The sequence below is a fragment of the Cryptomeria japonica genome, chromosome 4, assembly GCF_030272615.1.
Source record: "Cryptomeria japonica chromosome 4, Sugi_1.0, whole genome shotgun sequence".
NCBI classification, from domain to species: Eukaryota; Viridiplantae; Streptophyta; class Pinopsida; order Cupressales; family Cupressaceae; genus Cryptomeria; species Cryptomeria japonica.
The window spans coordinates 12279000-12294982 of record NC_081408.1 but is presented as its reverse complement, the minus strand read 5'-3'; positions in this window follow the sequence as shown (position 1 = coordinate 12294982).

Here is a 15983-nt window from a genome sequence, read left to right as displayed (position 1 = left end):
TCTCTTTAACAGATTGTTTGACGAAATACTCAGGAGCAATGCGGATGCTCACTTCTTAAAACTCGCTCAAGAAGGAGCCAAACTCCCCTCAGACTTTGATCTTGCCCAATTAAGACAAGCATCAGAAAGACAAAGTCGCCATGAAGAAGAAAGAGGTAGAGATCCCATCAGATATAACATTCCTCGAGGTAACCCACCACCTCCTCCTCCAAATGAAATGGAGATGTTGCGGCAACAAGTTGAGAATCTCGCCCAATAGCTTCATAGTGGTGTCAAGACTAACCAATTCTCACTCAATGACATATGTCCCTATCCTTTTGATAGGAATCTTTATATGCCACCCTTTCCACGAGGATTCGAAACACCCAAATTCAAAAAATATAGAGGAAAGGGGGATCCCCGCGATCATGTCAAAGAATTTCATTCCGCTTGTCTCGAAGTGGCATATGAAGACACCTACCTAATGCACCTTTTTCCCCAAAGCTTGGGAGGAACAACCACATCATGGTTTTCCCGACTTCCAGGAGGCATTAGAACATTTGAGGAACTCATCCAGAAGTTCCTAGCTCATTACTCTCATAACATTGAACGCGACATCACTATGGCTGATCTGTGCAACACCAAACAAAAACCAGGTGAACAATTCTCAGTATTCCTGCAACGATGGCGTCAAATGTCTAGCAGACATTCTCTTTAGTTACCTGAACGAGAACTAGTGGAAATATTCATTTCCAACTTAAACGAAGAAATGGAATTTCACCTGGATGTCAAAGACACAATGATATGATCACCAAGGGTTTGAAATGTGAAAGGGCACTCATCAAGAAAGGACTCATCAAAATCTTTAATGAACCAAAAGATGGTCCTCGTCCACGCTTCAATAGCGATAAACCAAACTTCTAGAATAAAAACAAGAATATCGTCAATGATGGGGTTATGGATGCCTGGACTATCCAAAACGCACAACCTGTGGTTCGGTTTGCAGGACAAAATCCTCCACCTCAAAACAACACAAATGTTCCTTCCAATCAAGGTCGCATCACATCTCATGATGAACCTAGACCTCGTCAGCAAAAAGAGAAACACACATACACTCCCTTAGGGGAACCCATTGAAACAGTGTTGCGACAACTCATTTCTCAAAATTTGGTCACTCTACCTAAGCTATCAAACTATGAGCCTCAGGTCAAACCCGCATGGTGGAGAGATACTGAACACTGTGAATTCCATCAAGGAAGAGGGCACAAGACAAGTAATTGTCACCGATTGAAAGATCTCATTCAGGATCTTATTGATCGAGGAGAAATTGAAATTGAAGGACATGACCCAAAAACAACAAATAATGATCATCTGATGTTCAAAAATCCACTTCCATTACAAGATCAAAGGGGTCCTTCCACTTCCAGGCGAGGCACTGATACCACTGATTATACGCAGGCTGCGTATAATTACACTGTAAATCATCTGTATGATGCTAATGAACAAGTTGCAACCATAACCTTCAAAAATCCCAACTCAAATTGCAATGTTGTTACACGTCGTGGCAAGGTCACCATAAAGGCAGCTCCACAAGGCACCCCCTCCATCCCAAAGCAGTACAATCTTGTGGAACAATTAGACAAAACCCCTGCACTTATATCCATTTTAGAGCTTCTGCACCTATCGCCCTCTCATAAAACTATCTTGGATCAAGCACTCCAAGAGGCGTCAGTCCCTGCAAATTTGAATACAGACCAATTTCAAGCCATGGTTGGAAGTTTAAAGTTATCACCTTGTCTCACTTTTTCCGAAAGTAACAACTCTTCCTTCCAGCAACCACATAATGCCTCACTCCACATCGAAGTATTTATTAACCAGCATAGGATCAAGCGAGTCTTGATCGATAATGGAGCAGGCCTAAATATTTGTACACTGCAGTTGGTCACAACATTGGGATATGCGGTAGAATCAGTGGATCCTCGTCAGAAGATCACAATCAAAGCCTATGACGATGCGGAGCGTTCATCCCAAGGAGCTGTGGTACTACCAATCCGAGTGGGTCCCGTGGTAAAGCACATCATTTGTCAGGTTCTGGACCTTCCTCTGCCATACAATCTATTATTAGGGAGACCTTGGATACATGCCATGCAAGCCGTTCCATCTACCTACCATCAATGTATCAAATTCCCACATAACGGTGTAGAGATCACAATCCTGGGCGATGCAAATCCCTTTGCATATTGCCATAATATCAGCCATCAACCAGAGATTACCGTTCCTAATAATAGAGAAGCCATTTCTTCCACATCATATATAAGTCCCGCCTCTCTTGCCCGTTCAAACACCACTATACCCAAGCAAGAAAAGCTTAAGATGAAGATCGCAGAGGAAGGTCCGAGGGAATACAACTTGAGTCAACTCTTTTGTGTGGGACAAATGCCCACTTCTCCTAGAACACATAGTAAACCACAGTAGGTACTCCAGCAACCACTAAACATACCAGCATGTGCTTTGACGCCTTTCGTTCTTGGAAAGAGTCAAGAGGAAGAAACACAAGATGAGGACCTAGTGGAATGGATCTATAAAGATCCCATCACCACTGCCATACCGTGAGTTACACTTCCTACGGATCAGTATGGCAAAGGTCTCCTCATTATGCAACAAATGGGGTATGATGGTCAGAGTGCTTTGGGATATTGCAAACAAGGACGACATGAACCTCTACTACCAGAATTCAAGCCCAAAGGTAATACAGGCCTAGGCTTTGAAAAAGAGATCTTTCCTAAACTCAAGTTCAAAGGAAAACCCAGCAAACCATTATGTCAGCCTACTACCAAAAGGCCACCTTTCATTATCAAAGCGGCATCCAGCACCATCCCGACTGCCCCATCGCGGTTCACAACCCCAATGCAACTATCGCCAAAGCCATTTAATGAACCCGTAAACCCACCAGCAGCACCACTAGCAACAACCACTGTATCAGAACCTGCAGTAGCATCTATGGCACCAATAGTTCTAGCAGAAGCCATTGAGTCAATACTACCGATACTCCCTATACTAGATTCCTTGATCCCCATCAATCTCCCTACAACACCGATCATTACCAAGGTACATCAACCAATCACACTTGCAGTATTTAACTCAAAGGACATCCCAGTATGGTATAGTAATCGGATGCTGGAGAGTGATTCAGAGACCGACTCACATGAGTGGGAATTTGATTCAGTACAGCTTAACACTTAAGATGAGGAAGACACATCACCACCTCCACCATGCAAAGACATCGCTATTTACGGAGAAGCACAGATAAAGACCACTTGGGTTCCTGAGCTGGAAACATCTTCCACAGACCCTACGTCTCATCCTACGCCTAATTCTGACAGGGAGAGTACCATCAACGACCTTCACCATAACATCTTAACCCTCACTGATACCTCTAACGCACTTAACCTAATCGATGAAGTAATGCCCATTGTCCACCCTGAACTCATTGTCCACCCTGAACTCATCGAATGGAACCAACCAAATCCCCCATGTCTTGACTTCTTCCAAAACGATGAGGTCATCATTGACTTTTTAGAATTAAGGGATAACCTACCAAGTGGAGATCACAAAGCTGGATTCGCCATCGAACTTAATAGCGCAGCATACTTCGGGGCGGATGCCAAACCTTTCAGCTACAAAAATATAACACTAAAACATGGATCTTCCAGTGAAAACCACACTGTGGCACTATTTGATCCGACAAAAGTAAAAAGAAAGAGCGTATCCAACGGTGAAAACCTCTCTGAGGCTCCTGAGGATGAAGGGTTTGACATTCTCCCTGACAGTACACAACAGGAACGATCAACGATTCTCATCGAGGAAACCAAAGAATACAATGTGGGGACTCTTGAAAATCCTCATATCATACATCTGACATCTCTTCTCACTCCAAAGGAACAACCTAAATTTATAGAGTTCTTCCAGAAGCATCAGATCAACTTCGCATGGTCATATGCAGACATGCCTGGGCTTGATCCTGATTTAGTCATGCATCACCTCACTATAGCAGAAGGAGCCAAACCTGTCAAGCAAAAACTTCGTAAGATGCATCCTCAGATTGCAGTGCTAGTCAAAATAGAACTCAAGAAACTCCTAGATGTTGGTTTCATTAGACCAATTGATTATGCAGAGCGGATCTCCAACATTGTTCCTGTTGGCAAACCAAAAGGGGGCATCCGTATTTGTACTGACTTCAGAGATCTAAATAAGGCCTGTCCTAAGGATGACTTCCCCCTTCCCAATATTGACATCATAGTGGATTTGACAGCAGGACATGCCATGCTTTCACTCATGGATGGCTTTTCAGGATACAATCAGATAAAGATCGCACCAGAAGATCAACATAAGATAGCCTTCACATGTCCATGGGGCACATATTGTTGGAATGTGATGCCTTTCGGTCTCAAGAATGCAGGAGCGACTTATCAAAGAGCAATGACCACCATCTTCCATGACATGATGCATACTATGATGGAAGATTATGTGGATGACTTACTAGCAAAATCACTCACCAGAGAAGGGCATCTCCACGTCTTAGATAAAATCTTTGATAGACTGGAACAATACCGTGTTCGACTCAACCCAAAGAAATGTGTCTTTGGAGTAACCTCCGGGAAGCTTCTAGGATACATTGTCTCAAGCAAAGGCATTGAGGTTGATCCAGCAAAGGTTAAGGCAATCATGGACATGCCACCACCAAAGAATATCAGTCAGCTAAGGACATTACAAGGACGCCTTCAATCCATCCGAAGATTCATTGCACAATTGGCTGATAAGTGTCACCCATTTACACATCTGCTACACAAGAACATCCCCTTTCAGTGGGATGCCTGATGCCAGCAAGCATTTCAGATGCTTAAAGACTATCTCATGAATCCACCATTGTTGATGCCACCAGATCCAAGTAGACCATTGTTACTCTATATCTCGGCAACAAGTACAGCATTGGGTGTATTACTTGCACAACATAATGCAGAAGGCAAAGAGTGTGTTGTTTACTACATCTCTCGCACACTGGTTGGCTATGAACTCAATTACACACCTATTGAGCGAGCTTGCCTAGCAGTAATCTTAGCAGCCACAAAACTGAGGCACTATCTGTTAACCCACAAAGTACAATTCATTGCAAAGATTGATCCACTCAACTATTTACTCAGCAAAGCAGCATTGACAGGTCGCTTGGCCAAATGGGTGATGATTCTAAGTGAATTTGACATTGAGTACGTGGACCGTAAAGCTATCAAAGGTCAAGTTATTGCAGATCAGTTGGCTGATGCACCCCTCAGAGGCGATCATCCTCTTATTTCCAATTTTCCAGATGAAGAGATATTCATGATCACAATAACACAACCATGGAAACTATATTTTGATGGTTCATACACTAGGCACGGCTCGGGGGCAGGCATTCTGTTTATCACACCTTAGGGTGATAGCATCCCGAAGTCTTACAGACTCACATTTCCATGCACAAACAACATAGCAGAGTATGAGGCCTTGATCACAGGACTCAGGTTCGCCGTACAATGGAAATTACAAGAACTGCAAGTATATGGCGACTCCCAACTAGTCATTCGACAAGCAACAGATGAATATCAGACCAAGGATGATAAACTCATGCCATATAAACAAATGGTGGACACTCTAAAGACATCATTTACTACTATCACTTTTGAGCAGATACCAAGAGATCAGAATCGAGCTGCTGACGCTATGGCTACCATTGCATCTCTCCTAGATCTTCCACAAAATTCAACACGCTACGAGTTCTTGGTAGAACAACTTTGGATCCCCGCTTATGATATCTGTGAATCCGAGATGATATGTCGCCTTGTCGGTTCTAAATCCCCATGGTATGGTGAGTTCTACACCTATCTCCGCGATCACACCCTTCCTCCCAACCAATCAAATAACCAACGTAAAACCTTCATTCGCCAAACTGCTTGATATACCATTATTGCCGAAACCCTATACCGACGCGGTCTTGATGGTACTCTCCTTCGATGTCTGGAACAAGATGAGATAACAAAGGCTTTGGAAGAGGTACATGAAGGAATTTGTGGGACTCACTCAAGTGGTCTGTCACTAGCCAAGAAACTCTTGCGCAATGGATACTATTGGCCATCTATGGAAAAGGATTCCTACTACTTTGTCAGAAAATGCAAGAAATGTCAAGTTCATGGCGACCTGATACATGCACCAGCCCAAGAACTGCAACCAATCACAACACCATGGCCTTTTTGTCAGTGGGGCCTTGATCTTGTGGGTAAAATCCATCCATCTTCATCCAATAGCCACAAATTCATTCTTACCGCCACCGAATATTTTACAAAGTGGATCGAAGCTGTTCCACTTACCCAAGTCACCGGCAAGCAGATCGCCTCATTCATCCTCAACTACATCATCTGTCGGTATGGTGTACCCATGTCCATCATCACAGATAACGGTCTTCCTTTCAAAAACCAGGATGTCCATAAACTTTGTGTGAAATTTCACATCCAACACCGCTTTTCCACTCCCTATTACCCACAAGGCAATGGTTAGGCCGAAGCATCAAATAAGAACATATTAAGAATCCTCAAGAAGACAGTCAATGATGCCGGTCGTGATTGGCACGTTCAATTGAATCCAACGCTATGAGCATATCGAACTAGCATTCGAACCCCTACAGGTGCAACTCCTTATTCATTGGTCTATGGTGCAGAAGCTATCTTGCCTATTGAGGTCGAGATACCATCATTACGGGTTTCCTTGCATAATCTGATAGATGACGAAGCATATAGAGTGTCCCGTCTTCAGGACTTAGAAATACTTGATGAGAAGCGACAAGCTGCATATAACCATCTCAAAGCCTATCAGCAGCGCATGAGTAGAAGCTACAATCACCAAGTTAGACCTCATACATTTGAGGTAGGTGATCTTGTTCTATAAGAGAATCCTCGCAATCAACCAAACAGAGAACATCAGGGCAAGTTTGAATCAAACTGGCTGGGCCCATATGTTGTCACTGCTGTATTCGGGTCCGGGGCATATCAGTTGGCTACATCAGAAGGAGAACCGCTTGCAGATCCAATCAACAGCATGCACCTAAAACGGTTTTATACCTAAGCTGTACAGAGCATCAGGCTCCCCTGCATACCAGAAAATACCAAAAACATTCAGAAAAATGTCCTGAAGAAAATACAAAAACATTCAAAAAAAAAGTAAAGAAAAATCGTGCATCCAAACGGTGAACAACCACTCCGGTGGCACTTTGGGTAAGTACGATGGTGAAAACCTGGCAAACAGGTGCCACTCGTAAAGGCTATGGCTCCATTGTCTTTCAAACTTGTTGCGATCACATCTACTTCATACATACATCCATCCATCCGAAAACCATGGCTTGTTATTTCTCTGCAAATATGATAAATACTTCATGCGTCTAGCATCCCGCTTTTTCATAGTCATGTCTAAAATTGGGGGCAATGTCCTTAACCTATTCATGGAAGTGGATTCTACATTTTCTTATGACTCATTAAGTTCTTCATTCAAGCAATCATCAAAATACCAAAAACATTGGAAAATATCTCGCAAAAATCCAAAAAACATTCAAAAAACAATTCGAAATCCAAAAACAACAAAAAACATCGAAAATCACACAAAAACATGACAAAACATTGTACATACTCATCCGCAGATACCGAGACAAACATTGACAAAATACTCACACAAGGACCATTTATCAATCAAACCACACAATCAACATCAACACTCAAAAACTGTCTTTAACAAGGATGCATCCTTCCTTACCAAAACAAAGACAAAGTGACGTTTTCTTTGACAAGAACATTATGTTAAGCTATCAAATACTTGGTTGATTTGGGAGTACAATCATTCGTTTATCTGTATCAGGATCTTTCAGCATTGTTTTGTATCGTTTGCGCATTATTTTCGATGAAGTTCTGGGGCATGTACTAATGGTGTCTACGTGGGAAGTTCACTAAGTTACGTGATCATAGGCAAAAATACAGTCATAGATCACTACGGCTTGCTGACTACAGCGTATACCTCGACCATATGAGCATGAACCATTACCAAGGATCCTTATTCTTTATTCTTTATGTATATACTGTTTGTTTGTAGGTACAATGCTCTTCCTTTGGTTCCTCCTACCTCATCCAAACTGGATAAAGGTTTTTATCTCTTAGTACGGTATGCACTTGTCTCAGGATATGATCAGCCTAAGATCAAGGAGGACGATCCAAGTCATGCATGAACGGAGATAATCCTTGTCTGTTCCACAAGCAATACTCTGGTCGACTTGACCCTTATATCAAGTCGTTTGTATTAACTTGCTATATAAAATCCATGAAAGGAATACTAAGGTCATCTTGAATCATTATGTCAAGATGCTTGTATTCTCTTTCAACATTTTAAAGCTCAATGATGAAAATAGAGCACTATGGATCGTCATTTCATCTCATCTATTTATATATTGCATTCCGTTGCATATCACCCATCCGTTCACTCATTCATATGTAGGTTTTATATGCAAAACTGTGACAGTTAATCTGGTCTTGGATACAATTACGATCGAGTACTCTGATACATCATCAATACATCATGCAAAGTCTTACAAACCTTGCATTCCTCATGATCATATCATCCTCACATTTAGTTGCATCTTGCATTAAACATTTAGTTGCATCTTGCCTTAAACATTTAGTTGCATCTTGCATTAAACATTCATGTCATTTTTAACTTTACATATAGTTCATTTTCTTGACATTTAGTTTTCATTAATCATTTGCATCATTGCATCAATCATAAATACGCAGCTTTATTCGTGGGATTAAATTGTCTTTGATTGTTTTAAAAATGATTTACTAGGCATTCATATAGTATCGATTATCCATCATCTCTTTATTATCCTTTATCATTTATTATGGTATACATTCATTTATCCATTTTAGTAAAAAAGTACATTCGTTCATCCATTAACTAAGTATCTTATTATGCTCATTTTAGGATCCATTCACATTTGCATTCATTATCATCTTTTTTTAAATTGCATTAAGGTGCAGTTATTAAACATAAGTTATAATATCATCATTTGTACTTAAATCATATTCAAAACATTTAGAATCATAAATCCACTTGTTTATTAAACATTGGTCCATACCATTTTTTTATATATATTTATATCCATTATGCATATGCATTCATTTAAAACATTATCATATAAACATTTGTACTTTACATTTTGTTTATCCATCTTACATTCATCTAAAAAACATCTAGATGCATAAACATCATTCATTCGACCATTGCATTAACATCATCACATAAATCATCTCATCATTATATCAACATAGGAAACACCAAAATCTTGTTCATAAATCATCATAAACATACATCATCATCATAAGCATACATCATCATCATGACATTACATACATAAAAGCATTGCATCCAAAATCAAACAAATCATACATATATAACCCTGCATTCATATGTCAGTATCATCATCAAAACATGCATATAAGAAATATCTCATCACTGCATACATGTAATCATATCCATCTAAGCAATCACTCATCATCCTGCATAAACATCCATACATAATCAACTACATATCATCAAAATATGGGATCTCATATATCTCATCTCATATATCAGAGTACAATGAAGTCTACAAAATCGGCTACCAAGAGCCATCCAAGATATAGTCCACAAAATAAAGATACAAATACATCCATGCATGAATGCTCTCTCAAATACCGCTCTGACCAGATGCTGTCCCCACACCTCCCCCTGCTCCACCACTGGTGCCTGCACCACCTGATCCATCTCTCCGTGCAGGCCTCATCGAACCACCACTCCCTACTGCATCCCCTGATCTCTCCCTCCTCAAAGGACCCATCACACCCCCACTGCTCTGCACCCTCTGCGATCGCTTTGATCTAGCCTGCCGCATCTGAGAATAACTAAGAGCTCGCTGACTGACTGACACTACCTACTCATATAACCCCCGCCAGTACTCTATCTCCGCCTGAGCTCGCCGCATCTCCCTCATCACCTCCCCTATAGGCCCCTGTGCTCCTACTCCAACCCGTACTCTCTCCTGTAGCTCTGCCAATCTCTCCACTACAGTATCTCTCTCCCACAGCACCACCGTCAGCTCTGACTCTCGTACAAATAGCTGCACATCCCTAGCTGCCACCTCTACCTCCAAATCCTCTATCCGCGTCTGCAAGCGCACTATAATGTGATCCCGCAGATCTCCAGTGGCTCCCTCCCCGGTGTCCATAGCTGCCTCCCCTACACCTCCCTCTCCAGAAGTCCCCTCCCCTTTGTCCATCGGGATCTCCCGCTCCATCCCTCTCCCACTCAGCTGAACTCCTCTCGGTATCAATGGTCCCTGGGATATCTGTAAAGGCAGTCCACCTCTCCCTCTCCGCTGGCTCCGCATCCCCAATCCTCCACCTCCACCTCCTCCACCTCCATCTCCTCCTCCTCCATCTCCTGCCCTCCTCTGTCTCCGTCCCCTCTCATCCTCAAATGCTGGGATCGGCTCTGCTGGATCCGATATCCGTGGAATTGGGTGTGTCGCCCGGTACTGCGTGTACTCCTTTGTAACCCCTGCATCAACGACCCTTGGTCGTAGGTCCCATGGTCTCGCCTGCAGTGTCCGAAACTCTGCCAGTGCCTGATCATAAGGTAGCACTGGACCCCATGCATACCTCTCTCGAATCACCCGCGCATACTCTCCAGATCCGCTAGGCAGTCCCTGCTGCCGTCCAAACTGTCTCATCACTCGCCCAGGCACCTGTCTCTCCACATGGTAGGAGGTCCTCCCAATGAGGAATCGGGTCATGAAAACATAAGGCAGTGCCTCTGCGTCATCATCCCATGGCTCACACTCCAAGTATGGCCGCCATATCACTGCATCCAGGTCATCCAATGCCCGCCGCCACCACTCTAACTTCCCCAAGTGTGGCTGACTCATCATGCCGCTGTACATAAACATATACGGCTGGTCCACTGCTCGGAATCTAAGACTCACTGGTCGCGTCACTGGTAGGTGCTCCCACGCCCAAATATGTAGCAGCGTCATGCCCACTGCTAAGGAACCTCTCCCTCGATACACTACCTCATGGAGCTCCTGGTACATGTGCGCCAGCACGCACGGCCCCCATGCAAATCGGGTCCCCTCGGTCATCATCATCTCGATACCCTGTCCCCATCCCACCGCCAACCCATGTGACCGCCTGTCTGGACACAACAATCCTCCCACGATCCCTGACAAAACTGCTGGAAGTGGCTCATACAGTGCCGCTATATCCTCCCACGCGATCGAGCCATCATCAATGAATACATCCTCATCAAAAATCCGCTGCACTGCCACAGTCCCCTAAGATCTATCATATGTGACCAGCTCTCATCGAATTGAAATCCGTAGGATGCGCCACACATCTTCCAAGGTCACGGTCATCTCCCCCTGTGCCAAATGAAAGGTGCACGTCTCACTATGCCACCGCTCTACCAGTGTTGTGATCAATCCGCAATTCATACGAATCACGGGCATGTGCATCACCTCATAAAGACCAGTCGCTGCAATACAATCAATCTCTGCCTGGGTCAATCGATCCCGCAACCCCTGTGTCGCAGGATGACGCTCGCGTAACTGCAACACGCGCAGATCCTCCTACACATGGACATTCATCAATCACTATCAGTTGTTTTGTTTTCAAACTTTCTTAAGTTTAAACCTAGACTATCAACAGATACTTTGATCAAGTATCTTCGGGTCTCAACAGGTAAGCAATCATGGCCACCTAGACTTCAACGGACATTTACCTTGACAATGACCTAAGTCTCATCAGGCTGCTATGGCTCAAAACAACTCCCACTTCACCTCGCCATCCATCAATCATTGGCATCAGGAGATTTTCTTCATCCAAACTGGGGCATCTTTTTATCTTAAGACAAAAGCGCTATTTTACCAACAAAAGCGCTAGTTTTCAACAATAGCACTACAACCCTAACAAAAGCGCTCAATCAGCTATACTATAGCGCTACAACTACAAAAGCGCTAAAACCCCTATACAATAACGCTCTTTTAACACAATAGCGCTCAATTAACCCAACAATAGCGTTACTTAACCAATAGCGCTAAAATTTACATGCAATACCGCTAATGCATGGCAAAAGCGCTCAAACAAGGGGACAATAGTGCCATTGCGGCACAATAGCGCTAGTTTATGGAGCAAAAACGCCAAAACAACAGTTCTAGCGCTCTTGCTCCGACTTGACTTTGACTCAGCTAAAACTCTATAAAAAATGCACAAAAATTAAATTTTTGAATTTGCGTACCGCTAGTCCGCAGTCATCTGGGCGCTGGAACTGTCGGACTCGCTCGAATCTGTGCTCGGTGATCGGAATTGGCATCGTAGCTGTTGCTCGCTCCTCCAAACGTCACTATTAGAGCTCTCGTTTTCAACTGGTCGCGGTCACAAATGATCCTGTTTTCACCCCTTTCACCCCATTTATACCCTTTACCGTCACTGTAACTTCCCTCCACTCACCGTCGTGGTCCCCGTGAACTTCCCGAGCGCCCCATTTCTCCATGTTTCCTCCGTTTTCTTCTATTTTTCACCCGTATGGCTAACTTCTTCTCTTCTACCACCCTGCCAATTTTCGTTCTTTTTCGAGAGATCGCCCGATTTTTCGAAATTTTTTGGCCCATCTCTCGAGGGGGCATACCATCCATTAAATTTACATTTTATGAGACATTTTCTTCACACCAATTTTTCTTTCTTTGAAATGATGCAATAAACCGCACCGTCTCAAAGAGGGGCAAATGTAGTCACACAAATATATCTAGCTTAATTAAATAAATATTCGCTATTTATTTGATTAAAAATCCACTAGCCACTAGTTAATTAAATTAATATTTAATTAATTCATCTTCAAACATTCTTCTATTAATTAAATAAATTATTCAATTTATTTTAATTAATTCATTAAACCAAATTCCAATCAATTAAATAAATAAAATCTATTTATTTAATTAAATCTTTTTTTCTTCTTTTAAATAAATTAAATAAAACATTTATTTAAATCATTATCCCCACCCCACTTGCATTTTCCTACAAATGCAACTTGCACACATTTATTGAAATAAATGAATTTTTATTTTAATAAAATCCTATCTTCCCTCACCCACCAAATCCACTTGCAAAATATAATCCCCTTCTAGATTCTTCTAACCCCTTCCTAATTAGCCTAATCCATCCCCTAATTATTGTCACATTCCTAAGCAAAATGAAGTCACTTCTCAAAGACTCCAAAGTCTTTGAAAAGCATTTAATGCTTTGTGTGTTCAACAAATTAACCCCCAAAGTCTTCCAAGACCACTAATGGCTCTTACATGACCATTTATGACTCTTACATAACCATTTATGGTTATTTCAAACTTGTCCCCCCAAACATTTATTGTTTTGACCATATCCATCCATTTCACATTTGCACTAGAGTTTATCCATTAGATAAAAGCTTTATTCTTTGAATAAAGATTTTATTCATTCAACCAACCTTGATTCTAAAATCTCAAGGTCATATCAGACATTTAATGCTTATTCCCTCCCCTTTCAACCTATCTCACATTGACACTTGTCATCTTGGGATTGGGTTGAAAGCCCTCACATGGATTTGAAAACATTCAATCCTAACCCTTGTTAAGATTACTCAATCTCAACCATCCATTGCTACATTTTTCCTATAAATAGAGCCCATTTTTTCATAATCCAGATCCTGAAAACTTGTATGCATTTAAACTATAGGCATTTTTCGAGAGCATTTTAGCATAAACAATCTAATATCTTGTTATTTTGGTTAAAATATATTATTTTAGCATCAATAGCTTAATATTAGCTTTTCATTTTACATTTAGAGCAATATTTCAATCTCAAACCTCCATAAGCATCCATAGTGCAAAAAGCTGCTGAGAGCTACACTATTTTGGAATTTGGAGAGGAGAGGAACAAGGGAGAAAGGAACCAAGACCATGCTAAGAGGCATTTGGAGATGTCTCATTATCTTTGCTTCTTTAGTTAGATATATTAACATGTTTTTAGTGTCTCTCTTGGTATGCCTTTTTAGATTAGTTTTTGATTGACTAACACTGACGGTTTTGTGTCTTTTGTGTTATTTATCATTTACTAACCTTGTGCCATTTAGGAGGGCATCATTTGGTGAACCCGACGTGAATCGAACCACCAAAAACATCTCATTTTTTTTGTAACTAACATGTTTGATTGTTGAAAGTGTCACATAGGTTGCGCTTTAGCGCTATTGAACACGTTATGGCGTTATTGACACTTTTTCTTTTAGCGCTATTGCCCTTACAATAGCGCTATTGTAAAAGTTTCAGCGCTTTTGACACTATTTTAGCGCTTTGGTCATCCTTCTGGCGCTATTGAAGATTTTTTAGCGCTTTTGACTCTCTGTCAGTTTTGTTATTTCAGCGCTTCTGTGTGAAATAGCGTTTCTGTTTAGACGCAGATTAGCGCTATTGCAACAGAGTGTCGTCCAAATCGCCTTGTAACCACAAAAATGGACATTCTTAGGCTTGTGGAAGCCCCCCTTGAACATCGATTTTACTAACATGTTTTTGTTTGTGTAGGTTAAAAACTCACCATAAAAATCGCAAACTTGTCTTTTAGTGCTTAAAAAATTGAAAAACACAAAATTGTATTGCTTTCTAGTTATGATTCATCTTTATTTTGGTGCTTAAAATCAACACACAAAGTTTCTTTTCTTACATCAAACTTAAAAAATCACAATCCACACTTCAATTTTGGGCAAGTAAAAAGAACAAACCATTTGTTTTTGATTTTTACAAACAAATTTTACTTCAAGCAAAAAACGTGTTTTTCATTAAGTTGACCAGGATACAGGGGTCTAGTTGTCCAGCGTAAGCTGGGCAAACTAGAGCACTGGAAGAGAGTGCTGGATGATATAGATACAGTCACCTGGCGACCGTACACAGAATGTGAGGTGTGGGCCGAGGATGGGTTGGAGATGCCCTTTGTATTTATGACCAGATACCTGATCGGGAGGACCCCGTTCGTGATAGAGAGATTTGTAGTGACCCGAGTTTTGAGACAGTTTGGGTGCCAACAGGGTATTCCACAGGGAGCATGCCTATATGCACAACGGTGGCAGGATGTAGCGGATTGGGGGCCGACCATTGATAGTGCAGTGGCGGTGGAGGAGTTTATTGGGTTGGCTGAGCAGATATCTGATTATGCCCCTGAGATTCAGGATGTGGGCATGACGGATGAGTTTGCCTGATTGTTTGCTGCGCGGGTGGTGGCCAGGATATCTGATCCTGATGAGATGAGGCCAGCTTTTGATTCGGATGAGGAGGAGGGAGAGGGAGATGATGATGATGATGGAGGAGATGGACGAGGGAGAGGAGCTAGAGGGAGGAGAGGAGGTAGAGTGAGGAGAGAAGATAGGGGTGTGGAGAGAGCGGTGAGACAGGGGAGGATAGATAGGGGGAGAGATGGATTGGCTATTGGAACCGGTGGAGAGGGGAGAGTGGGGGAGGTGCTAGCTGCGGTGGGGGTGATGATGAGGCGAGGTGACCAGTTCAGAGGAGGAGGACAGATGTGCTCCCACCTCCAGTACCGAGGACAGGCAGGGTTGGAGGAGTTGCCCCGACACAGATACCACTACGGGTTCAAATCCCTACACATGTTGAGGATGCCCAGATCCGGACCCTACAGGTGACTGTTCAGTAGCTGCAGGCACATATTTTGACCTATCAGCGACAGATTGCTCAGTTGACCACTGAGCGAGATACAGAGATAAAGCGGAGGGGGCGAGCGGAGGAGGTGGTGTCGAGTATGCAAAGAGCAGCGGCAGGTGGTCCGATGAGAGACACCTTGAGAGAGCTGGCGTTAAGAGCTCAGGAG